General features: G+C 45.1%; 1 long non-coding RNA gene across 1 annotated transcript; it reads left to right on the top strand.

Annotated features, from left to right (window-relative positions):
• Nucleotides 1–11,995: 11,995 nt before the first annotated feature.
• Nucleotides 11,996–22,201, top strand: LOC143775038 (uncharacterized). Its single transcript, XR_013215582.1, has 4 exons — nucleotides 11,996–12,133; nucleotides 15,010–15,107; nucleotides 21,893–22,047; nucleotides 22,133–22,201. It is a non-coding gene; the product is annotated as an uncharacterized LOC143775038 (long non-coding RNA).
• Nucleotides 22,202–25,810: the final 3,609 nt, after the last annotated feature.

The raw sequence follows: 25,810 nt of genomic DNA, 5'->3' as shown, positions 1-25,810 counted from the left end.
TGGGGATTTGGTCTGGTTGTCTTCTCGTCATGTTCCTATGAAGGTTTCTTCCCCTAAGTTCAAGCCTCGCTTTATTGAGCCTTATACGATTTCTGAAATTATCAATCCGGTGTCTTTTCGTTTGGCCCTTCCAGCTTCTTTTTCCATTCATAATGTGTTCCATAGATCCTTGTTGCAGAGATATGTGGTACCTATGGCTCCCTCCGTTGATCCTCCTGCTCCGGTGTTGGTTGAGGGGGAATTGGAATATGTGGTGGAGAAGATTTTGGATTCTGTTTTTCGAGGCGGAAGCTTCAATATCTGGTCAAGTGGAAGGGTTATGGCCAGGAGGATAATTCTTGGGTTGTTGCCTCCGATGTTCATGCTGCCGATTTGGTTCGTGCTTTCCATTTGGCTCGCCCTGATCGGCCTGGGAGCTCTGGTGAGGGTTCGGTGACCCCTCCTCAAGGGGGGGGTACTGTTGTGAATTCCGTTCTGGAGCTCCCTCCTGTGGTTGCTAATGGTATTTTTGTGAGTTCTGCCCTTGGGCTCCCTCTGGTGGTTTCAAGTGGAACTGCTGCTCCTTTAGGTAGCTGTAGCAGCTGCCTTCACTGATCGCCTTGCCTGGGTTTGTTATTTAAACCTGCTCTGGGCTTTAGTTCATGCCAGCTGTCAATGTTCTTGGTTGGATTTGGTTCTCTCCTTGGATTTCTCACATGGCCTGTCCATGTCAGCAAAAGATAAGTTTTTGCTAGTTCTTGTTTGTCCATTTGTTTTGGACTCTATTGCTCTGCAAATATGTCTCTTTTTGTCCAGCTTGTCACTATGTCATATTCAGGCTAGCTGGAAGCTTTGGGGAAGCAGATTTGCCCCTCCACACCATGAGTCGGTGTGGAGTTCATTTTTGTAAACTCTGCGTGGATTTTGTAGTTTTTAATACTGACCGCACAGTATCCTTTTCTCTCTGTCTATCAAGTTTAGTATTGGCCTCCTTTGCTGAAATCTGATTTCATTTCTGTGTACGTCATTTCCCTCTCCACTCACAGTCAATATTTGTGGGGGGGCTGTCTTTCCTTTGGGGGTTTTCTCTGAGGCAAGATAGCTTTCTATTTCCTACTTTAGGGGTAGTTAGTTCTTAGGCTGTGACGAGGTGTCTAGGGAGAGTCAGGAACATCCCACGGCTATTACTAGTGTTGTTGTTAGAATTAGGAACTGCGGTCAGTAGAGATACCACCTCCTCAGAGCTCGTCCCATGTTGCGATTTAGCCACCAGGTCATATCAGTGTGGCCTCTTAACCACCAGGTCATAACAGTAATGCACCCCTCCATAGGCAGACTCTATAGTATACTGCACTCCCCTCCATAGGCAGACTCTATAGTATAATACAGCCCCCCATAGGCAGACTATATAATATAATGCAGCCCCAAGTGGGCAAACTCTATATAGTATAATGCAGCCCCCCATAGGCAGACTATATATTATAATGCAGCCCCATAAAAGCAATAAATAAATATTCACCTCACTTCCTCCTGATTCCTCCGCTGCTCCAAGTGACCGCACATCTCTGAACCACAGGCACTGAGTAGTGACATCATCGTGACCCCTGTCAATGTCGGCATCAGTGACGGCAGACGCTGAGAGGGCATGATGGGAGAGGGAGCATCAATATGGTCAGCTGTATCGGTATCCAGCCGATACAGTTGAACCTGCAATAACAGGCGGGGGGGCTGCCATAGCAGCTGGGTGGCAGAGCAGGGAGATCGTGTCTCCTTGCTTTGCCACAGTGTAACTGTATCGGTGCATTACACACGCCAATACAGTACAGTTGCGTAGCATAGCTCCGGGTGGGCCCCCTCAGAGGGCAGGGCCAAGGGCGACTACCCCCTCTGCCCCCTGGTAGCTACACTACTGAGTAGATGTGAATCTCATACATTTTGGGGTTTAAAATGTGGACCTTGACTTTATTAGAGTGTAACAAATCATGTTTAGATGTGACTAAGACAATGATATGCCTACCCAGATAAATATACTTAGGACTTAGTTGCAGTCTGTATGCTCTAAAGCTATTATTTGCTGAACAACAGAATTGTATCCCAGCAATGTCAGTTTCTTTTTTGCTATATCTTGATCTTGTTTTAAGAACAATTGCTTGCAGAGGTACATATGCATGTGTAAGCAAGCCCTATACAGTATATGTTTATGTTCTGACCTGAGTAGTAGGTGCACACTGCACAGGGTTGCACAGTGGACATGATCTAACTAACTTGTGTCAGCAGGGTTGACAGGCTATAAGGTAGAGCAATCTCCTGTAAAGTCCCATAATGGGAGTAAGTTAAAAAAAGTTAAAATAAGCTGTAAAAATATATATTTTTTTAAATCACAAAATAGTAACATATAGTGTGTGTGTGTGTGTGTGTGTGTGTGTGTGTGTGTGTGTGTGTGTGTGTGTGTGTGTGTGTATATATATATATATATATATATATATATATATATATATATATATGAAAAATGAGAGAGGCCTGTGATTGACATCATAGGTAGACCACAACTATGAGAGTCAAAACGAGAAAACAAATCCAGAAAATCACCTTGTCTGATTTGGCAAATATTTATTTGGCAAAATATGGTGGAAAATAAGAATTTGGTCACATAAAGACATGCAAGATTTACAGCTCTTACAGACCTGTAACTTCTTCTTTAAGAAGCTCCTCTGTCCTCCACTCATTACTTTTAGTAATGGCACCTGTTTGGACTTGTTATCAGTATAACACTAGAAGTCTAAGAAATTTCGAGCTCCCCCTGAAGTCCTGAAAGAGGGTCAAATGACCCTTAGTCCAAACAGACAACTCTGATGGCTTCAATTAGCATCCTTTCATTTGTAATGTGGCCATTGCCTGAGGAATCTGCAGGGGGCAATTGTGTTGATCCACCTCAACAAAGGTCTTGTAAGAGAGTGTAAACAAAAGCATGTAAGCTGCTCCTGAGTATGTCTGCCCACCCCCTAGCTGCATTGTTGTGCAGGGGATATGCATAAGGTTGCTAACACCTTAGCAAATTTGCATGCAGCCTTTTGTGCTGTGGGGGATAAATAGGTGACTGCTTCACCTATTTTGTTCACAAGAAACAAAATGCAGAGAAGGCACACCATCCAACAGGCATTGGAACTGATCCTGAGCAACACCAACCCTTCTGACTCAGATGGAGAAGACATAGTCCTTCAACCGGATACGGACTCGGTCTTCAGGTTAGATTTTTCAAATTACCTATTTTTGTTTCCTGACTATCTTTTTTAGGCTAGCTTCACATTTGAGAGAATTTCAGTTCCCTGCGAATCCAGCAGGGAACTTAGAAATTTTCTCAGCCTCCGCATGTTCCCTGCATGTGGGAGAGCTGGGAATGCGGTCCCTAGCAACCCGCTGTGTTTACTGGTTACCAGCTACACAGCGGGCTGTGGGGAGTGCGATTCGCACCCCGCATCCCCCCTCCCCAGGGAACGCATCTTGAGGAGTTAATGTTAAATGTTAATTTGAAGTTATTTATCTTGCAGATGAAGAGACTCCTCCCCTACCAAAAAAGAGAGCTCGGTTGGCGAGTGAGCCGACAGAGACTGCAAAAGATGGCACAGTGTGGCGTGAAGTACAAGTGGGGAAACGTCTCCATTTCACCCCAATAGAACCATACCCTACAGATGGAGAGCTAAGTGCTAAGGCCAGACGAAGTGTCCAGAGTCGCCGTCAGAGCTTCCTCTGTTTTATCACTCTTGACATGCTTTGTAGCATTCAAAAATGGACTACTCAACATGCACATCACAAGGAGCAGGTGGATTGGTTCATGGGTCTCCCAGAACTAATGGCATTTATTTCAGTCATTATCTTGCAGGGGGTGACCAAGGTTCCTCACTACGTGACAGCTGGTCTGCAAACATGGCAAACCCAAGGATCATTGCAACTATGACCCAAAACCGCTTCCAAGACATCATGCTACACCTACGCTTTGATGACATGTTCACATGCAGTGAGCGAGTGGAGACCGATAAGTTTGCTGCAATCTCCGATGTGTGGAGATCGTTTGTCACCAACTGCATCGCATCCTTCAACCCTGGTCGACACATCACTATTGATGAACAGCTTTTCCCGTCAAAGACTCGCTGCTGTTTTCTGCAATACATTGCAACAAAACCAGACAAGTTTGGCATCAAGTTTTGGGTGGCTTGCGACTTCAAATCAAAGTACATCTGTAATGTCCTCCCATATCTTGGCAAGGACCCTAGTCGTCCCAGCGGGGAGAGAATGTCCGAAACTGTAGTGATGAGGCTGATTGAACCATTCATGGGCAGAACTGTAACCACTGACAATTTCTGTACATCATTGTCACTTGAACAACGACTGCTTAGCCAAAAAAACATTATCCTCAGCACAGTCAACAAGAGTCGCCGGGAAATTCCTCAATCCGCTAGACAGATGGACCGCACTGAATTCACCACTCAGGTGTTTTCAACCACTGGTGCCACACTGACAGAATATGCACCCAAACGAAAGAAGGCCGTCTACATTCTCAGGAGCATGCACGGCGTGGTTGAGACTGTGGATACCAACAAAAGGAAGCCAAACACGGTCACACAATACAACCCCACAAAGTGCGGTGTGGATGTAATGGACCAAATGGTGCGGGAGTACAGCGTGCGTGCAGGAACACGAGATGGCCAGTCGCCGTGTTCTACAACATGATTGACATGGCAGCACTGAATGCTCATGTTCTTTATCAAGCATGCACTGGGGTGCAGGAGAGACGGGTGGACTTCCTGGTTGAGCTTGCAAAAGAGTTAGGTGGCTCTCATGTGACTGAAAGGAAGGCACGCAAGGAGAAACTCCTTCAGCAACAACCTTCCACACCCAGCCCTGGCAAAAGGGCAAAGTGTCAGGTCAGCCATCGATGCACGAACAATTGTGCAACTGAGAGATGTGTTGACTGCTACAAATACACATGTGGCAAATGTACCAGGGACATACCCAGGCAGTGCCAGGTATGTTCCGACAGTGCAGACAGACTGCTGAGAGAGTGCTGAAATGCTAGTCACACAAGAAGGACATGCCACTCACACACACACACACACAGCCCCCCACTGCAGCCTATTGTAAATATGTGTGGAATTGTTTTATTCCTTGTATTTTTTTATTGTTTTTATAACAAAAATAAAAAGCATGGAAACAAATAACAGTTGTTCTTTTGTATATTTTTCACACTGAAATTTCAGTCCTCTTGTCCGATTTTTGAGCGATTTTTATTTTTTTTTCTCTAGTGTGCTTGAGGCCTTAGACACAAATGCTTCTGGTCATTACTTGCAGCTGCACCTTGCTCTAAAATTTCTAATTCTCTATTTAAAATATATAAAAAATGATTCATTGTTTCAGTGCTTTTTTTGCTCAAATAAAACTAAACTAAATACAATACGTATAGTCTTTATATTATCAAATACAATAAACTGAATAGAACTAACTAGAAATTAAATGGCTAAACTCAATGGAAAACAACAACCTCCTGTGGTGCGACAGTAATGGCCTTAATTACAGAACAAAAGACGGTGATTAGAGGATGTTCGCTAAAATCCTTCAAGTCATGCGACCCGTCTCTGGGTTCCAAAGGTAGAAATGTTAAATGATCCCTCTCTGGGACTTCTAGTGATAAAAGACACCTGTCCACAACCTCAAACAGTCACACTCCAAACTCCACTATGGTGAAGATTAAAGAGCTGTTGAAGGACACCAGAAACCAAAAGACTGACTCTGCAATAGGCAAGCAACTTGGTGTGATGAAATCAACTGTGGGAGCAATAATAAGAAAATGGAAGACATACAAGACCACTGATAATCTCCCTTGATCTGGTGCTCCATGCAAGATCTCACCCCGTGGGGTCAAAATGATAACAAGAACGGTGAGCAAAAATCCCAGAACCACACAGGTGGACCTAATGAATTACCTGCATCTAGCTGGGACCACCGTAACAAAGGCTGCCATCAGTAACACACAAAATCTCTGAAATATGTGACTCAGACAGAACCCCTGGTGAAAGATTCCCTACAATGAGGCAGATGGAGACACTTTGAATGCTGTCTGGTCACCTGTGATCCTTCAGTGTCCGTCTTTTTAGACATGATTAAAAGTTCTGTCGGTCACAGTTTTGTGCACTTCTGAAAAGGAAAATACTGAACAGAGGCCAGACGAAGCACAAAGTAACTCTGCTGCCTCATTGTAGTGAATGGATCCGTCAGGGGTTTCATATGAATCATGTCATTCGGATATTTAGATGGAAAACGCAAAGTAAGTGCTCAGCATAGAGCAACGGATAACTGTGATTCCAAACGTTATGTAAAATGTTCCCAAAGCTTCAAATCAATCCACAAAAAAGCAAGTCCCCACTCAGGTCTGTCACCTTTCAATGGAAATATAAGGGTCTTCCACGTTACTGATAGTACAAATGCTCTGGAAAAGCTAAATGGCTCCTCACACCCCAAAAGAACTCCAGCGCATTCTGTGTACCCTAATCAAAATGCCGCTCTCTCTTCTGAGCCCCACGGTGTGCCTAAAAAACATTTAGTGTCCACATGTTTGGTATTTCTGTAGCGATGAGAGCCCGCCTAATTTATGGGTGCATGTCCCCAGTAGCATGAGCTGGGCACAATGCGCTGGTCGCTACAATGTACAGGTCATTACAATGTACTGGTCATTATGGCAGCAATTTACAATTTTTACTCAACAACATCCACTACTGCTTGTTCCTGGAAAACATCTATGGAGTCAAAATCGTCACTACACCTGCAGATAAATTCCCTAAGGGGTATAATTTCCAAAATGGGGTAACTTGAAGGGGAATACTGCTCTTCTAGCACTTAGGGGCTCTATGTATGGAGTCCGCAAACCTTTTTAGGAAAATCTGCGCTCCAGGAAGAGCTCCATAGTATCGCCATGTGGCTAAGCAGTACTGTACAGCCACATATGGGGTATTTCCACATTTAGAAATTGTGGGTCAAATATTGGTGCCATTTTTACCCATTTCTCAATGAAAAATGTAAAATCTGGTACAAAATTCTGTGACCCACCTGTGGTGTCAATATGATCACTGCACCCCTAGATCAATTGTTGAATGCAACAAATTGTAAGGTGTATTTTCTCCTGTTACATTTGTGAAATGCAAAACATATGGCTAAAAACCTTTTTTGTGTGAAAAATGTGATTTTTTATTTTTTCAGCTCAATGTTACAAACTTCTGAAAGCACCTGGGGGGTCAATGTGCTCACGACACATCTAGATAACTTCTCATAGGATTTACTTTCCAAAATTGTGTCTCATGTGGGAGAGTTCCTCGTTTAGGCACATCAGGGCTATCCAAACGTGACTGGCAACTGCTAATTAAATCAGCAAATTTTGTATTCAAAAAGTCAATTAGTATGCCTTCCCTTCTGAGCACTGCCCCATGTACCCCAGTTTTCATCCACATATGGGGCATCGGTGTACTCAAGAGTAATTGCACAACAAATTGTATGGTGCAATTTCTCCTGTAAACCTTGTGAACATGCAAAATTTGGGGCTAAAATTTTGTGGGAAAAATGTGATTTTTTTTAAATTTAGTTGGCTCAATGTTATAAACTTCTGGGAAGCACCTGGGGTTTTCAAGGTGCTCACCACACATCTAGATAAGTTCCCTGAGGGGTTTAGTTTCCAAAATGGTGTCATATGGGGGGTTCCACTTTTTAGGCACGTTAGAGCCTCTCCAAACGCGACATGGCACCTGCTAATTATTCCTGCAAATTTTACATTCAAAAAGTCAAATGACGCTCCTTCACTTTCCGAGCCCTGCCATGATCCCACACATTGGTTTTCCCCCACATGTGGGTTATTAGCATGCTCAGGAGAAATTGCACAACAAATTTTGGGGTCAATTTTTTTTCATATTAACCTTGTGGAGATAAATAAATTTGGGTCTAAAGTAGACTTTTTGTGAAAAAAAGTTAAAGGTCCATTTTTTCCTTCCACATTCTAAAAAATCCTGTGAAGCACCTGAAGTGTTAATAAATTTCTTGAATGTAGTTTTGGGCACCTTGAGGGGTGCAGTTTTTAGAATGGTGTCACATTTAGGTATTTTCTGTCATATAGATCTTTCAAAGTCACTTCAGATGTGAGGTGGTCCGTAAAAAAAATGGTTTTGTAAACTTTTACCCTTTATAACTTCCTAACTAAAAAAAATGTTTAAAAAATTGTGCTGATGCAGAGTAGACGTGTGAAATGTTATGTATGAACTATTTTGCGTGACATAACACTCTGATTTAAAGGGAACCTGTCACCACGTTTTTGGAAGATGGGATAAAAATAGCGTTAAATAGGGGCAGAGGTGGGCATTACATTAGCGTGTTTGTTATGCGTTTATTACCCACCTAAGTTGCCGAAATACCTTTGCAAAGTCTCCGTTTTCGCCTGTCAATCAGGCTGGTCTGGTCAAAAGGGCGTTGTCTTCCCCCAGATTTTGCGTAGTTTTCCGTTGGTGGCGTAGTGGTGTGCGCATGCCCAAAGTCCTGAATCCTCTGCCAGGGGATTTAAAAGAGCGCGCTGTTCATTTTCATTGGTGATCGGTGGGCGCGGCCATCTTCCTTTGGCCGCGCGTGCGCAGAAGCGGCGCTCTGCTGGCCGCGGCTTCAGGAAAATGGCCGCCGCGATATCCATCTGCGCACGCGCGGCATCCCGCGGCCATTTTCCTGAAGCCGCGGCCAGCAGAGCGCCGCTTCTGCGCACGCGCGGCCAAAGGAAGATGGCCGCGCCCACCGATCACCAATGAAAACGAACAGCGCGCTCTTTTAAATCCCCTGGCAGAGGATTCGGGACCTTGGGCATGCGCACACCACTACGCCACCAACGGAAAACTACGCAAAATCTGGGGGAAGACAACGCCCTTTTGACCAGACCAGCCTGATTGACAGGCGAAAACGGAGACTTTGCAAAGGTATTTCGGCAACTTAGGTGGGTAATAAACGCATAACAAACACACTAATGTAATGCCCACCTCTGCCCCTATTTAACGCTATTTTTATCCCATCTTCCAAAAACGTGGTGACAGGTTCCCTTTAAGAGCATAAAAATTAAAAGTTTGAAAATTGCAAAACTTTCAATATTTTCGACAAATTTCAGTTTTTTTTTAAAAAAAAATAAATAAACACAAGTCGTATCAAATTAATTTTACCACTATCCTGAAGTACAATATGGCATGGAAAAATAGTATCAGAGTCGCCAGGATCTGTAAAAAGTGACACTGGTCAGACTTGTAAGGCTGTGTGCACACGTTGCAGATTTTTCACGTTTTTTCGCTATAAAACGCATAAAAAACGCATACATTATGCATCCCATCATTTTGAATGCATTCCGCAATTTTTGTGCACATGATGCGTCTTTTGCTGCGAAAAAAATGCATCGCTGTAAAAAACACAGCATGTTCATCAATTTTGCTAATTTTTCGCTTTTTTCCTGCTATTTAATGCATTGGGAAGCTCCGGAAAAAACGCGTCAAAAACGCGGAAAAAACTAATGCGGATTTCTTGCAGAAAAAGTCCGGTTTTGCTCAGGAAATTTCTGCACGAAATCCTGAACGTGTGCACATAGCCTTAAATTTGAAGGGGTTAAATAAAAAACTATACATACTTTTTATCTGCGTAATCATGGTTGTCCAATCAGGTTTACTGTATAGCGAACAGGATAAGAAAGAAATGTGAATTTATTATACCTGCTTTCCATTGACATAAAATGAATGGTTTCATTCAAAACTACATTTTGTCCTGCAAAAAACAAGTTCTGACAGAAAAACAAAAAAGTTATGGCTCTTGGAAGAAGCAGAGGAAAAATCGAAACAATAAAGTGGAAATTGGCTGCGACTTGAAGGGGTGTTATGTACCTCAAAATGGTAACCATAAAGTCTCCAACTCAACACAAAACAAGATCAGACTTAGATTGTCATCTTTCAAAAGAATTATAGGGGATCCCCATATTACTGGCTGCATAAAGGCTTTGAAAAAGCAGCATGGTTTCCCCCAAAAATAAATCCAGTGAAAGTTGTACTCCCAAATCCAAATGCTCTATCCCTGCTAAGCCCCATAGTGTGCCTTAGCCAACGTTAATGTCCACATGTTTGGCATTAGTGTAGTAAGAAGAACCTATTTGAGTATCTACAGGGTGTGTGTCTCCATAGGTACCATCTGAACACAATTTATTGGGCATTGAGATGGCATTTTTGCAATATTCACTGTGCTACACCCACTGCACGCTTGTTTCTGAAATAACCCATATTAGTGGCAAAAATATAATTATTTTTTCAATACTATCTAATGGGATAAAATTCTAATAAGATAAAATAAAATTTTGAAGCCCAATTTTATAAAATTCTGTGAATCACCAGAGGGTTCAAAGTGTTCACTATACCTATACCCAGTGGCGTACACACCATGTATGCGACGGGTGCCGCCGCATCCGGGCCCCACGGCCGGGGGGGCCCGGTGCTGCCCGGCCCCATGGTGTGTACGCCACCTATTTTTTTTTTTTTTTTTGTGTTAATTTTTTTTTTGCTCGGACCAGTCGTCCCGGGGGGGGGGGGGGGGGGGGGGGGCGCGCGAGAGCCGACAGGGCTTTGCTGTCGGGCCCTGTCGGAGATGAGCGTGTGGGGAAGCAGGAAGCTTCCCCACGGTGCTGCGCTGCAGTTGGAGGGGGAAGGTCACATAGGGGGCGCGGTGATCTCATTTCCGAGCGACCGGAAGTGACGTCACCGTGCACCCTTTGCGACCGACGGCTGCTCGCTCGCTCCTGTATATTGCTACAGGGCGGGCGCTCCGGGGCGTCACTGCTCCAGCACCTCCTCCTTGTGATGCCGTCCTCCTCCTTGCTGCGACCATACATCATCCACAGTCTCCCCAGCATCGCGCTCCTGCGCAGGCGCCAGGAAAGGTCAGAATAAAACATTACAGGAGCTCCACATGGTCACAGCTGATAGAAGACTGATAGAAGCCGCTGATGCTGTGGGCCCCGTGCGTGGGGCTGGGCTGTGGGCCCAGCCGCAGGGCATAGGCCCAGCCGCAGGGCATAGGCCCAGCCACAACCGAGGGGCCCACAGCAACAGGGCCCAGCCACACGCACGGGGCCCACAAGAACAGGGCCCAGATGCTGTGCACAGGCCCTGTTGCTGTGGGCCCCGTTATTATGGCTGGGCCGCACAAACGGGGCCCACAGCAAAAGGGCCCTGCCGTTGTGATCCGTCTGTGCTGCTGGGCCCCAGCCGCTGATGCTGTGGGCCCCGTGCGTGGGGCTGGGCTGTGGGCCCAGCCGCAGGGCATAGGCCCAGCCACAACCGAGGGGCCCACAGCAACAGGGCCCAGCCACACGCACGGGGCCCACAAGAACAGGGCCCAGATGCTGTGCACAGGCCCTGTTGCTGTGGGCCCCGTTATTATGGCTGGGCCGCACAAACGGGGCCCACAGCAAAAGGGCCCTGCCGTTGTGATCCGTCTGTGCTGCTGGGCCCCAGCCGCTGATGCTGTGGGCCCCGTGCGTGGGGCTGGGCTGTGGGCCCAGCCGCAGGGCATAGGCCCAGCCACAACCGAGGGGCCCACAGCAACAGGGCCCAGCCACACGCACGGGGCCCACAAGAACAGGGCACAGATGCTGTACACATCATGCCTGCTACTGGTCCCCTGGCCCTGTTGCTGTGGGCCCCGTGCATGCGGCTGGGCCCCAGGCCCTGTTGCTGCGGGCTCCATTGTGGTGGCTGGGCCCTGTTGCTGTGGGCCCTGTACAAGCAGTTGGGCCCTGGTGTGGCTGGGCTCTGGGGCCCACAGCAACAGGCCTGTGGCCCATCTGCACATACGGGTCCCACAGAAACAAGGCCCAGTCGCAAGCACGGGGCCCAGGTCACAAACAGCAACAGGGCCTAGGTCACTGGCAGCCGCAGCACATGTGTGTGTGTTCTCAATAACAGTTTATTAAGCAGAAAATTTTCCTTTGTGTACAGGTCTGTCGCGGTAACTGATCATCCAGGAGGGGAGGGAGACAGTAGTGCTCGGAGCGACAGATGGAATATAGCAGCTATCAAAGTCACTCATCACCATTCAATTGTTGATTGACCAGGTAATATATTGTTGATTGAAGGGACATTGCGGCCCAAAAAAGAAATAAGCATACTTACCCTCAGTCTGGGGCAGCCCTTACAGCGCATGTCCCATCCTCCTCACTGCACCCGATGTTGATGATTGGCAGTCTGGTGGTGGGGGGAGGGGCTGCTCGCCAATAACACTTCCTGGTTGTCACTCCGGGTGACACGCCCGCCTCGATTCTTGGAGGCGGCATCTCAAGATGTTGCTTAACGTACCATCTCCATTGCCGAGAACAGAGACGGGCGTGTCACTCACTCCGGGTGACAACCAGGAAGTGCTGTTGGAGGGCAGCCCCTCCCCCCAGCTCTGGAGCACCATGCCCCCTCCCCAATCTCCTACCCCCCCCCCCCCAAACATGGAGTGTGGCCTGCTCCGTTGGTGCTGCATTCACAATGACACCACTTGGCCCTGCATGCAAACACGGAGATGGATGCACTTCATAGGTGGCAGGATCGGTGAGTATTTGGCCTCCCTTATATGCCAAACCCTACTGAGTACTGGGGTGATTGGGGAGGGGGTTCTGGAAGAGCTTGATTGATGGTTTAAGTTGCATGTATTCAAACACCATTTGGTTACAGATTTTTACACTAAAGGTACCTTCACACGAAACGACATTATAACGATATCGCTAGCAATCCGTGACGTTGCAGCGTCCTCGCTAGCGATATCGTTTCGTTTGACACGCAGCAGCGATCAGGATCCTGCTGTGATGTCGCTGGTCGCTGAATAAAGTCCAGAACTTTATTTGGTCGTCCGATCGCTGTGTATCGTTGTGTTTGAAAGCAAAAGCAACGATACCAGCGATATTTTACACTGGTAACCAGGGTAAACATCGGGTTACTAAGCGCAGGGCCGCGCTTAGTTACCCGATGTTTACCCTGGTTACTAGCGTAAAATGTAAAAAAAACAAACAGCACATACTCACATTGCGTCCCCTGCAGTCTGCTTCCTCCTCTGACTCAGCGCCGCAAAGTGAAAGTGAAAGCAGCACAGCGGTGACGTCACCGCTCTGCTCTCACTGTACGGCGCTCAGTCAGTCAGGAAGTGGACGCAGGGGGACGTGAATGTAAGTATGTGCTGTTTGTTTTTTTTAGATTTTACGCTGGTAACCAGGGTAAACATCGGGTTACTAAGCGCGGCCCTGCGCTTAGTTACCCGATGTTTACCCTGGTTACCAGGGGACCTCGGCATAGTTGATCGCTGGAGAGCGGTCTGTGTGACAGCTCTCCAGCGACCAAACAGCGACGCTGCAGCGATCGACATCGTTGTCGCTATCGCTGCAGCGTCGCTTCGTGTGAAGGTACCTTAAGGGTTAGCCAAAAATGCATAATGTGCTGGAGGGCTCAGTAAGGGTCCTTTTGCACGGGCAGATAAATTGCCCAATATATGGGCGAGCAAACGAAAAGACCAATTGTCAAATGATAAAAACATTGCCATAACACATGCCAAGAAATTGCCCAAGTGACTGCTTGATCGTTCGGCCGCTGCTGATTTCTATGCACAAATGATAATTCGTATATATACACGCAGGCGATTAGCAGCTGTCAAACAACGATCTGGGGTCCGTGGCATATTGAGCAAATGACCAATTTAGGAGCAATTTCACATTCATCACTACAGCACATACACTTGTCGATTATCATTTGCATTAGCTCATTTGAGTGAGTTCTCGACCGAAAATCAGCTCGTGTAAAAGGGCCCTAAAAGTTTTCCCCCAGTGTTTACACAGGCTGCCCGTTGCCCTCTGTGTCATCTTCGAAGCAGACAGGACTCTGCTGAGCTACAGTGAAACTTAGGTCCCCTTTACACCAGACGAATGTGAAAAGATAATTGTCTGGGATTCAACATATCTGAGCGATTATCTGTTCGTGTAAATGAACAAACGATCGAACAAAAAATTGGTCGCTGGTCGGCGATCACCTCTGTCATGCAGAACCTTAAATCTCTGTTTGTCGTCCATCAATTGCCTTCAATCGTTTGTGTGTAAACACGCAAGCAATCACACACTCATAGGGCTCAATTCTGCATGACTCCTGCGCTGCAGGTAAAGTGAAAAAAACCACAAGTTTTTTTAATTTAATGTTTATTATATTTTTTTGTACGCTATACTTACCTTTTGGTGTCCTCTGCCGTCTCCCGAAGATCCGAAGAGGCAGCGGTGGCTCGGGAAATGCTCCCACCTCCTAGCCACTTCCTCTCCTCAGACTTCCTATGCAGACGTAAGAGGATTCCCATTGGCACGCGATTCAATCTTGACTCGCGCCCCGGTGCTTGCGCTCCCATCCTCTCAAAGTAGCATTTCCCGAGCCACCGCTGCCTGGTGCTATCGGCCGAGTAACTGCCCGAGCGAAACGGTTGCTCGGGCACTAACTTGGCCGATTTCTCAGCCAGTGTAAATGGCGATCAAACGAGCTTCCAGACAAATGGGCGGTTTTTTTTGATTGGCCAAACTATCGGCCCGTGTAATAGGGCCCTAACCCTCAATCTGTGACAAATCGATTCTGATTATATTTTTTGTGTAGGGCAGAGGTCCCCAACCACCAGTTCGTGGACCAAGGTAAGGCTCTATCTTACCTTGTCCTCACTTCAACAGCACATGTGCGGGCAGCGGCCTTATACCTGCTTCTTAGCGGGTCCACACTTCCGAAAGGAAAGGGGATTTGGGACCATTGTAATGTTGTGCAAACATAGGAATTTGTCTTCCGCCTTTAACCCATTCATGCAGCAAATCAACAGCAGTGACCAACACATCCCAGGCCATCTTCCCAGTCACTCTCTCACCCTGAGCAGTAGCCCCATAGCCAGTCTCACATACGCTGCAATTTATTTACCTATTTTTTTTACTTGCAGGCCACTGAATACTCCCAAAGCAACGAAGAGCCTGTCAGAGCCAATAAGAGGGCAGCTGAGATCGTTGGAGTCAAGAGAAGCTCTTGTGCATACTTTTGGTAAGCATGAATAAGACCTATATGAGAATAGTGCTGAGTGGAAGCATGTCCATTTTCTGCATACTCTGCACCTCCCCCCACATGACTATCAGATTGTTGTCAATTATGTAAAGTTATTTTTTTTGTTTTACAAATTTGTATATCATGGCATCCTATGGGCTTACCTTTGGGGAAAATTTGTATTCTGTATAGCCCATAGATTGGAATTACACAAATTTGTAAGAACAGCTTCACATACCTGAGAAGATGCTGAATTTGATGCTGCTGCAAGCTCTGAGCAGATGGCCCATCGTGGGTACCAGGAAATATGAATCTTTTGCACCTTTTTGGTGCAAAGTGCTATAGTGTACTGCTGGAGGGGGCACAGCACCCGGCTGCTTTAAAGGAATTGTCCAGGCTAAGTGTAAAAACCAGTGTTTGCTTATCTGCCATGCAGAGGACTCATCTTGGTATGTTGCTGAATAAAGCTGTTTGCGCAGAGATCTTATCAACTCCTCGGTTTTATGCTTTCATGACGATGGTTTTTAGCACTGAAAGGTGTACCTACATTCACCCCTCAAGCATCAGACTGTGTGTGACAGAGCGGAGATTGTGTGTACAGTGCAGCATTGGGTAGCCCTGATTTGATCTGTCTTTTCCCTCTTTGACATCCTCTAATTGCTAAATTAAAAAGAGGTTCCTGCATGAATAAAATCCAGGGGCTGTGCATTAGAAGAGGGGCTGGATCTCACCAGCCATAGCTTTATTCAGCAGCAAACCAAGATACACCCTCTGTACGACGATTAAGCCAACTATGATTTGTCTTTACACTTAGCCTGGACATTCCCCTTACAATGCCCTTTTGAAGAGCATGGCTTCTCTTCCTGGCTTAATGGTTACTGGCATTATTGTTAATGGTTACTGGCACCTGTGAGCTATGTGGATGTTGGAGCATGTTCTTGCTCCAGCAGTCACTTCCCGGTCTGTTGGGATGCTGTCGGATGGTGGCTGTCGCGCATGATGTCAGGTGTGGTGTGGCTGGCCAGCCAGCACAGCGGGACATCTCCTTATAAATAGGCAATAACCCTAGCAGCAATCTACCCTGTGGAATTGGTCTTGGAACTCGGTAATGTGTGGGTCTTGTGGGCTACCCCCTGCGTAGATTTTTTTTTTGTCTTTTGCTAGCACAATTTTTTTTACTCAGTCTGTATTTTGAGGTCTTGACTGCTTTATTATGCATTAAGAGGTACCCAAATGTGTGTTATATATATATATATATATATATATATATATATATATATATATATATATATATATATATATATATATATATATATATATATATATATATATATATATATATATATATTAGGACTTTCTGATCATCATTATCCAGTTGTGGTACAAATTTTGGGTAACTTTGGGCCCCGAGAGCTAGGAACGCCTCTGTTTTTGGTCTTTTTCCTTAGTTTCTATATTTCGCTAGGTGAGGCACAGAATACTCTTAATTATGTAAAGTTGTTTTATTTTCATTTATAATTATTCTATGGGCTATTCGAAAAAGTTTTGCTGCAGAGCCTCAGCAGGCTTTTCTCTAGATAGCTCAAAGACTGCTTGTTTGTCAGAATTTGTGAAAAGAAACGTATATAATTCAGAACATTCTGTCTCTTACCTGTATAACTACACTATCATAGGTGCAGGAGATTCTCTGGAAAAATGTTATTTTCTCCATGCTTACCAAGCAGCAGGCTGTTTGCTCTGCGCTGGCTCACTGGTAAACGCATCCAAAATATTGGATGACCCCCAATGATTGAATGTGTGTTTCCGATACAATTTCCTCCTCCGTGCTATAGTGCATATGTGTATATATATATTTTAAACATTAGCATAATGCACTGTGCCATATTGATTATATGTGTTATACACCACTATGTATATCTGTAAATTTGGGATATTGAGTTGTTGCCTCCTTTGTGATATAATTTTTTGGTTTACCCAGTCATGTACCCCCCATGCCTACAGATCTATCTTTCTGTTAAAGCGGAACAACCACTACTTTTTGGGGTGGGTGAAGCCCTCCCACCAGGCTGCCACCCACCCCCGGGACATCCACTTTTGTGACGCCCCACATTGCAAAAACCCCGGAGTCCCTGGGTACTGACCTGCATCCGGCAGCCTCCTGCCCCTGTGCAGCTTCATGCCCGAGCTTCCTGTAAGCTCGGGCAGCTTCGGAACGGGGGTTATGCCGAGCGCGGCATCCCCTGCGTGTATGTCCATAGGAATCTAAATCTATATGCACTTATGTGTATAGGGATGCGAGGGATGCCGTGCTCGGCGTAACCTCCGTCCCGAAGCTGCCAGAGCTTACAGGAAGCTCGAGTCTGAAGTGGTGTAGTGGGGTCACAGGCGCAGGAGGCCGGCGAATGCAGGCGAGTACCCGGAGACCCCGGGTTTTTGTGTTGCGGGACATCCCAAAAGCAGATGTCCCGGGGGTGCGTGACAGCACGGTGGGAGTGCTCCACCCACCCCCAAAAATGGAGCTTGTTCCACTTTAAATGTAGAATTGTTGGGATATTTTCCAGCATGGGGTCTTATGCTGATCTCGGTAGCAGGAGGCTTCCATATGTAAATGCTTTCTCACACATCTGTTCAGAACAATGGATCTGAACAATGGAGAGTCATTAGTGTCATAAGCCCATTGTTAGCTTGGTATTCACTATCTTTGGTGCATCACAAAGTGTTGATGCAATGAGATACAAGTTTCATTCTGAACTCTTGCTACATCTGTATGTCATTTATCTGCCTAGCTTTGAGGAGGGTGTCCTGGGGCATTCCTAGGCTTCACGGTAGCTATTTCCTATCTGTGGAGGTGGTGTATGGCTCAGCAAATATGAGAATGGAGGAGCCACAACAATGTGCAACGAGGGGCATTGGATCAAGCGATGCAACTCTGTTCCCCATAGTACTGCTTGCACTTCGCCTTTATGGAGGAGCATGTGAGCAGCGCCGCGCAATGAATTGCGACAGGGCAGAGCCTGACACAGGATTTTAATTGACTGCCTCCTGGCAGCTCGGAGAGTGGTGATCCCGGCGATATGGGTAACAGTGCTTCCCAGCCAGCGAGTGGTGCAGGGCAGTATAAAAAAAAGATGTTCAGCTAGGGGTCCTGAATCTACCATCAGACCTAGACCATTCAGTGTATTTATGTTATGCCAGGGAGGAAACGTGAGCAATGCTTTTGCAGTTCAGTAGTGGTTATACTAAGTTGTTCTGCAGCTAGAAGGTCACACTGAGTTACACGGAACTAGAGGTAGTCTGCAAGAACCCCTTGATGGGAGATGTGATGTATTTCCAGGAGACATAGCAATTGATGCCCTACAGTCAGACAGACCAGATCAGGTGTTTAATCTAAAGTTAAGGTTTTACTGAATTTAGCTCTTCAGTTCAAGTGGTTTCCAGGTTATGAAGCTCTGCTGTGGAGGGGGATATAAGGTTGAATGTGCTTTGTTTCTACAGGAAAAAGCTTTACCATTATGTCAAGCTACAAGCATCTGAGCGGTGCTCAGAAGCGTAAAAAAAAGAGAGAGGAAAGCCAGAAACATGCCAAAATGCCCAAAATCAGTAGTTTCTTCAATGCCCCTTCTTCTGCAGAGAGCTCTGTTACTATTTCACATACAGAAGATTTAGAAGCAAGGGCTGAAAGTCTTTGCTCCTCAGAGAATTCAATACAGGAACTGGCGCAATCCAGAGATCATCCTGCAGCAAGTACAGTTGAGCAAATGGCACGTGTTACTGAAGCTAGCACGGAAGATATTTGTGAAAAACAGGCAGACCAGCCAGGCACTTCTGGATTGGCTAGCGAAGAATTCGTTATGCCATTTGATAGCAGTACGAGTCCTATCAACCTTGCTTGTGAAAAATACATAACAGACAGAGCAAATTTCCCAGTTACTATAACAGACTCGTCTGTTAAGATGTTTATAATTACGCATGGCCCTTGCAGACCACCAGGACCATTTCCTAGAGATAATGACGACAATAAAAGATGCTTTTCTGCGAAGTATTATGAGAAAATAACGAAAACAGGTCAAAAATTTCCAGTTTCTTGGCTTTGTTACTCGCCAAAATTAAATGCAGCATACTGTGAGCCATGCTGGCTGTTTGGTGATCGAAGAAAATTAGGATTTTCCCCAGCTTGGGCCAGAGGACTTAAAAACTGGAGAGGCTTATCGCACAAAATACAACGCCATGAATGTTCACAATCTCATCTAGAAGCTTGTGTAGTTTATGATCAGTGGCGAAGAAAGGGATCAATTGACCTGCAAACTGAAAATCAGTTAAGAAAACAACATAATTTCTGGAGGCAAATTTTAAAAAGAATAGTGAATGTTACCCTAACAATGGCCATGGCTAACATGCCATTTCGGGGTCACAGAGAAAAAATTGGCAAAATCAATAGTGGTAATTTCCTGGCAATTATAGAGTTACTAGCACTCTATGATCCCCTGCTTAAGGAACTGCTGGAACTGCCAGAGGGCACAGCAAAATACCTTAGTCCCAGAATTCAAAACGAATTAATAGAAATTTTGTCAACCAAAGTAAAATCTGAGATTTTATCTCAAGTGAATGAAGCTCACTTCTATTCGCTGATCATGGATACAACGCAAGATGTATCAAAAACTGATCAGATGAGCCAAGTAATTAGATACGTGTCTGTTGAAAGGAATGCAAATATGAGAGCCACGAAAGTTCGCATCCATGAAGCCTTTCTTGGATTTCAAGCCATTCATGACCAGCGTGCTGCTGGTATAGAGAAAGAGATCCTGGAATGCATTGACAGCAATGGCCTTTCCATTCATAAGTGCCGTGGTCAGGGCTATGATGGAGCTGCCACAATGAGTGGCATCTATTCTGGTGTGCAGGCCCGAATTTTAGAAAAAGAACACAATGCTATGTATGTTCACTGTGCAGCACATAATTTGAATCTTGTTCTTCAAGATGCTGTTTCAGAAATTACAGAAATTTCAAACTTTTCTGATATATTGCAACATGTCTATACATTTTTTGGGGAAAGCATACGACGTTGGGAGCTTTTGTCATCATTTACAAGCAGTTCATCGGTCACACTAAAAAAATTATGTCCCACACGCTGGTCTTCCCGTCATGAGTCGCTGCTTGCCCTAAGATTTCGTTTTTCTGATGTAATGATGGCATTGTCAAAAATCATCCTTATTTCATCCAAAAAAACTGAAATAAATGAGGCAATGGCTCTTAAAAAGAAAATGGATTCATTTCAGTTTGTTTTTTTGGTTGTCCTTCAGACAAAAGTATTACAGACTGTTAATGCACTGTCAACCATGCTGCAGGCAGAAAGCATGGATTTATCTAAGGCAACTAATTTAATAAAGAATGCAGCTGAAGAACTTTCACAATTCAGAAATCATTTTGATGAAGCGAAAGAGAGCGCTATCTTGTTGGCACGCAGCTGGGGCATCTCCCCAGCTTTTGAAAGTAAGCGATTATCAAAAGTTAAAAAGCATTTTGATGAACTGAGTACGGATGAGAGATTGCACATTCCGGAGGACCGATTTAAAGTCACCGTGTTCTATGAGTATTTAGACATCATTGTAGGTCAGCTGTCAAACCGATTTAATGGAATGAATCGGGTTGTGCAGTATTTTAGGATACTTCAGCCTGCAGATCTGGCATCTTCCTCAGATGAGGAATTATATGAGGCTGCATTACAGCTGCAGAAAAAGTACAACCAAGATCTTTCACCAGCATTTCCAGCCCAGCTTCTGAGTTTTAGATGTGCTCTAAAGAATGACATTCAAAAATTGACATCTGTCAAGGACCTTGCACATTTACTGTTAGTCGAAAATAGCCTGCTATCGTCAAATCTACCGGATGTGTGCATAGTCTTACTTTTATTCCTAACCTTGCCAGTAACGGTAGCATCAGCAGAAAGATCCTTCTCAAAATTAAAACAAATTAAAAACTATCTAAGAAGTACAATGTCTGAACACAGACTCTCTGGTCTTGCCATTCTAAGCATTGAAAATGCAAGAGCCAACCAACTTGACATAGATGGCATTGTTGACCAATTTGCTGAAGCAAAAGCACGTAGGCGCCAGTTCTAACCTTCCTAACGTTTGTTATACTCCGTGAGTATGCAAGTTGAAGTTGAAGTTTTATTTTTTTTTTATAGAGATGGGTGGATTTTCCATACTTATTTCCAGATTCCCCTGGAATGTAATTTTTTTCGTAAATGCCAGTTTTGTTAATGTTTTAATCTAGGATTTTAATTGGCTATCAAAACACCTCTTTTTACAATGAGACTTAATCTTCTCTTAAAAAAAAAATTCACCCATCTCTATTTCAGAGTTCTGGTTTCAAAGTTCCATTTGTTGCATCTGCATGAATGCATCAGTTCTTTATGTTGTTTAAAAACGTTTTCTAAGCCTTTTGCAGACCTGTATACAGCTGTATCATACACCATTCACATGTCTTTGCAGGTGTTGTAAGGGGTTAGAAGCTACTTTGCCCTGTCCATATTTTGCAGAGGGCAAGTGGCAACTATTTCCTTTACAGTAGTTAACTGACAATTTTATTGGCCATTTTAATACTGAAAATATATCTACGCGTCAGTCACTAAAATGTATTTTGCTATATCTGTTTAAATATATACCATTATGGTATATTCTAGTTTAAAAAACAAGCACGTTATGGTGAATGGCAGCTGTATGCACACATGGTAAAAGGCATTCAAAGTCTCACTCAACTAATTTGTGTTATTTACATTATAGGTTGCCACATCTCAATATTTGCGGAATGTTTGGCCACAGTTTTGGTTTTGAGTTCAAGTTTCAGAAGTTTAGAATGTTTCCAAGTTTTTCTGTTATTTTCAAGTTTGGGAGTTTTTGCTGGGAACACCACCATTCTCTGTTGTTCAAAGTTCCAGGTAATGTTTATCATACTAAAGTGAATAAATGTTTAGGATCACACTGTATTGGGGATGGCAAATAATAATAGTTTCACTTTTTTAGGTTGAATTCATTTTATCTATTACTGCAATGCAATGCTGCTTTCTCCTGCAATGCTGCTTTCTGGTAAGTCTATTTTTTATTGCCTTCGCCATATAAATTAGTAATTGGGGGGTGTGGCTGTGGAGGGGGTGTGGCTGTGGAGGGGGCGTGGCTTAACATGCAAATTTTTGGCGCGCTACGCGCGCCACCTATTCCCCTCCCTTCTTCGGGGGGGGGGGGGGGGCCCTTTGCTCAATTTTGCTATGGGGCCCTGTGAAATCTATGTACGCCCCTGCCTATACCCTAGTAGCGCAGCTATCAGAGGGGGCAGAGGGGGTGGTCGCCCTGGGCCCGGCGCTCTGAGGGAGTCCACCCAGAGCTACATCACTGTAATTGTATTGGTGTGCACAGATAGAATTGATCTCCCTGCTCTGCCACTCGGCTTCTGTGGGGCTGGGGGGCCCGATGCCAACAGTGGGCCCCCCGCTCGTAATCGCAAGTTCGACTGTATTGGCTAGATGCCGATACAGTTGATCGCATTGATGAGAGAGGGAGCATTACGCTCCCTATCCTATCATCCCTCTCTCAGCGTCTAAAGTCCCCGACACAGGACACAGACACTGACAGGGGTTATGATGATGTCACTACTCGAAGACCGCTGTCCGGAGATGTGCGGTCGCTCAGAGCAGCAGATGAACCGTGAGGAGAGGTGAGTATTGTATTTATTTTTTATGGGGCTGCATTATACTTTAGAGTCTGCCTATGGGGGGCTGCATTATAATATAGACTCCGCCTATGGGGGGGCTACATTATACTATAGTCTTCCTATGGGGGGCTGCATTATACTATATAGCGTTTGCCTATTGGGGGTGAATTGTACGATATAGAGTCTGCCTATGGGGCAGCATTATACTATATAGAGTTTGCCTATTGGGAGTGAATTATACAATATAGAGTCAACCTATGGGGGTGCATTATACTATATACAGTCTGCCTATGAGGGTGCATTATATTATATAGAGTTCTGCCTATGGGGGTGCATTATACAATATAGAGACTGCCTATAGGGTGTGCATTATACAATATAGAGTCTGCCTTTGGGCAGTGCGTTATACTGTATAGAATCTGCTTATGGGGAGTGCATTATACTACATAGATTCTGCCTATGGGGAATGCATTATACAATATAGAGGCTGCCTATGGGGAGTGCATTATACTATTTGGAGGCCTTTGGTGAGTGCATTACACTATATTAAGGACTATCTGGTGCATTATACTATATGGTGGTTATCTAGGGTGTCATCATACAGTGTGGAGGTTACAGTAACGGGTCTATCATACTGTGATGGACCCCATACCAGACTCACTACCAGAGACTAAACGTGTCCAGGAATGTGCAGGGGAACGCAGGGGAGGAGTCCTACAGAGACATGTGTGTTGGGAGTATGCTCCAGGTGAACAGGACCTGCAGCATGTGACCACCGGGTGAGTGGCTGGAGGCGGAGCAAGGCCCCAGTCTCCTGGGGATGATAGCAGGACAGGCAAGCCTGTAGAAGTGTCAAAACTAGCCGAAGTCAGAAGCCAGAGAACAGCGCGGTAACCTAAAGGGGCAGACGAGAAGAGTGGTCAGAGACAAGCCGAGGATGGAATTCAGAAGATGGAGCAGTACCAGAAGGACAAGTAAGAGGGAAGTCAGGGGATGTAGCTGAGGTCAAAACCAAGAATGTAGCAGACAGTACAGAGTCAACAGATAGCAAATGAGGAACATACAAAGACAGACAATGCACACAGAAATACTGGGGTCAGCTGCCCAGCTGAGAATGGACATATAACATCTTCTTGCATCTTCTCTCCCGACCACTTGCACCAGTGACCCCATTCCATCACATCTCCACCAGTCCCTTTCCCCTGCTGTCATCTCTCACCTAACAAAATGATTTCGGTATCTTTCCCTCCTCATTTAAGCATACCATCCTACATTTATTCCTTAAAAAACCATCCCTCGACCAAAACTGTGCCGCTAATTATATACCTGTCTCTGATCTTCCCTTCATCTCTAAACTCCTCGAATGCCTGGTCCACTCCCGTCTTATCCGCTATCTCTCAGATAACTCTCTTCTCGACCCTCTTCAATCTGGTTTCCGCTCTTTACACTCTACTGAAACTGCCCTCACTAAAGTCTCTAATGATCTACTAACAGCTAAATCTAATGGTCACTACTGAATGCTAATTCTCTTGGATCTCTCCGCAGCATTCGATACTGTGGATCATCAGCTCCTCCTCACTATGCTACACTCCATTGGCCTCAAGGACACCGTTCTCTTCTGGTTCTCCTCCTATCTCTCTGACCGCTCTTTCACTGTATCTTTTGCTGGTTCCTCTTCCTCTCCCTTACTGTTGGGGTTCCTCAAGGATCAGCCATAGGCCCCTCCTCTTCTCTTTGTATACTGCCCCTATTGGACAAACAATCAGTAGATTTGTTTTCCAGTACCATCTCTATACTGATGACACCCAATATACACTTCTTCTCCTGATATCACGCCTGCCTTTTTAGAAAACACCAGTGATTGTCTTACCGCTGTCTCTAACATCATGTCCACCCTCTATCTGAAACTGAACCTGTCAAAAACTGAACTCCTCATGTTCTCTTCCTCTACTAACCTACCTTTGCCTGACATTGCCATCTCCGTGTATAGTTCCACCATGACTCCCAAGCAACATGCCTGCTGCCTTGGGGTCATACTTGATTCCAAGCTTTCATTCACCCCCCACATCTGATCACTGGCTCGCTCTTCTTATCTGCATCTCAAAAACATTTCTAGAATTCGCCCTTTTCTTACTTTCGACTTTGCAAAAACTCTTACTGTTTCAATTATTCATTCTCGTCTGGACTATTGTAACTCTCTACTAATCGGCCTCTCTCTTACCAAACTCTCCTCTCTCCAATCTGCACTGAATGCTGCAGCCAGGATCATATTCGTCACCAATCGTTATACCGATGCCTCTACCTTGTGACAGTCATTACACTAGTTACCCATCCACTCCAGAATCCAGTACAACACTATTACCTTTGTCCACAAAGCACTCCATGGCTCAGCACCACCCTACATCTCCTCCCTGGTCTCAGTTCACCACCCTACCCGTGCTCTCTGTTCTATTAATGACCTGAGGATAACATGCTCAATAATCAGAACCTCCCACTCCCATCTCCAAGACTTTTCACGTGCTGCGGCAATTCTTTGGAATGCACTACCCAGGTCAATACCATTAATCCCCAATCCCCACAGTTTTAAGCGTGCCCTAAAAACGCATTTGTTCAGACTGGCCTACCGCCTCAACGCATTAACCTAACTATCTCTGGGTGGCCCATTCAAAAAACTTAAACCATAATCAGGTTTCTCGCATCATGGTCTCATACACTTTATGCAGTTAATAGCACTCTGTGTCTGTACTGCTACATACTTAGGCTGTTAACTGGTTTATGCAGCTTTACATGAACACTATGGCTGGTCCGAACAATGAAAGCAATTGTTACCATCCACCTCTCGTGTCTCCCCTTTTTCCTCATAGTTTGTAAGCTTGTGAGCAGGGCCCTCACTCCTCTTGGTATCTGTTTTGAACTGTGATTATTGTTATCCTGTAATGTCTATTGTCTGTACAAATCCCTCTATAATTGTAAAGCGCTGCGGAATATGTTGG

Source organism: Ranitomeya variabilis, chromosome 1 (assembly GCF_051348905.1).
Source record: "Ranitomeya variabilis isolate aRanVar5 chromosome 1, aRanVar5.hap1, whole genome shotgun sequence".
NCBI lineage: Eukaryota > Metazoa > Chordata > Amphibia > Anura > Dendrobatidae > Ranitomeya > Ranitomeya variabilis.
This window is presented reverse-complemented; position numbering and strand designations above follow the sequence as displayed.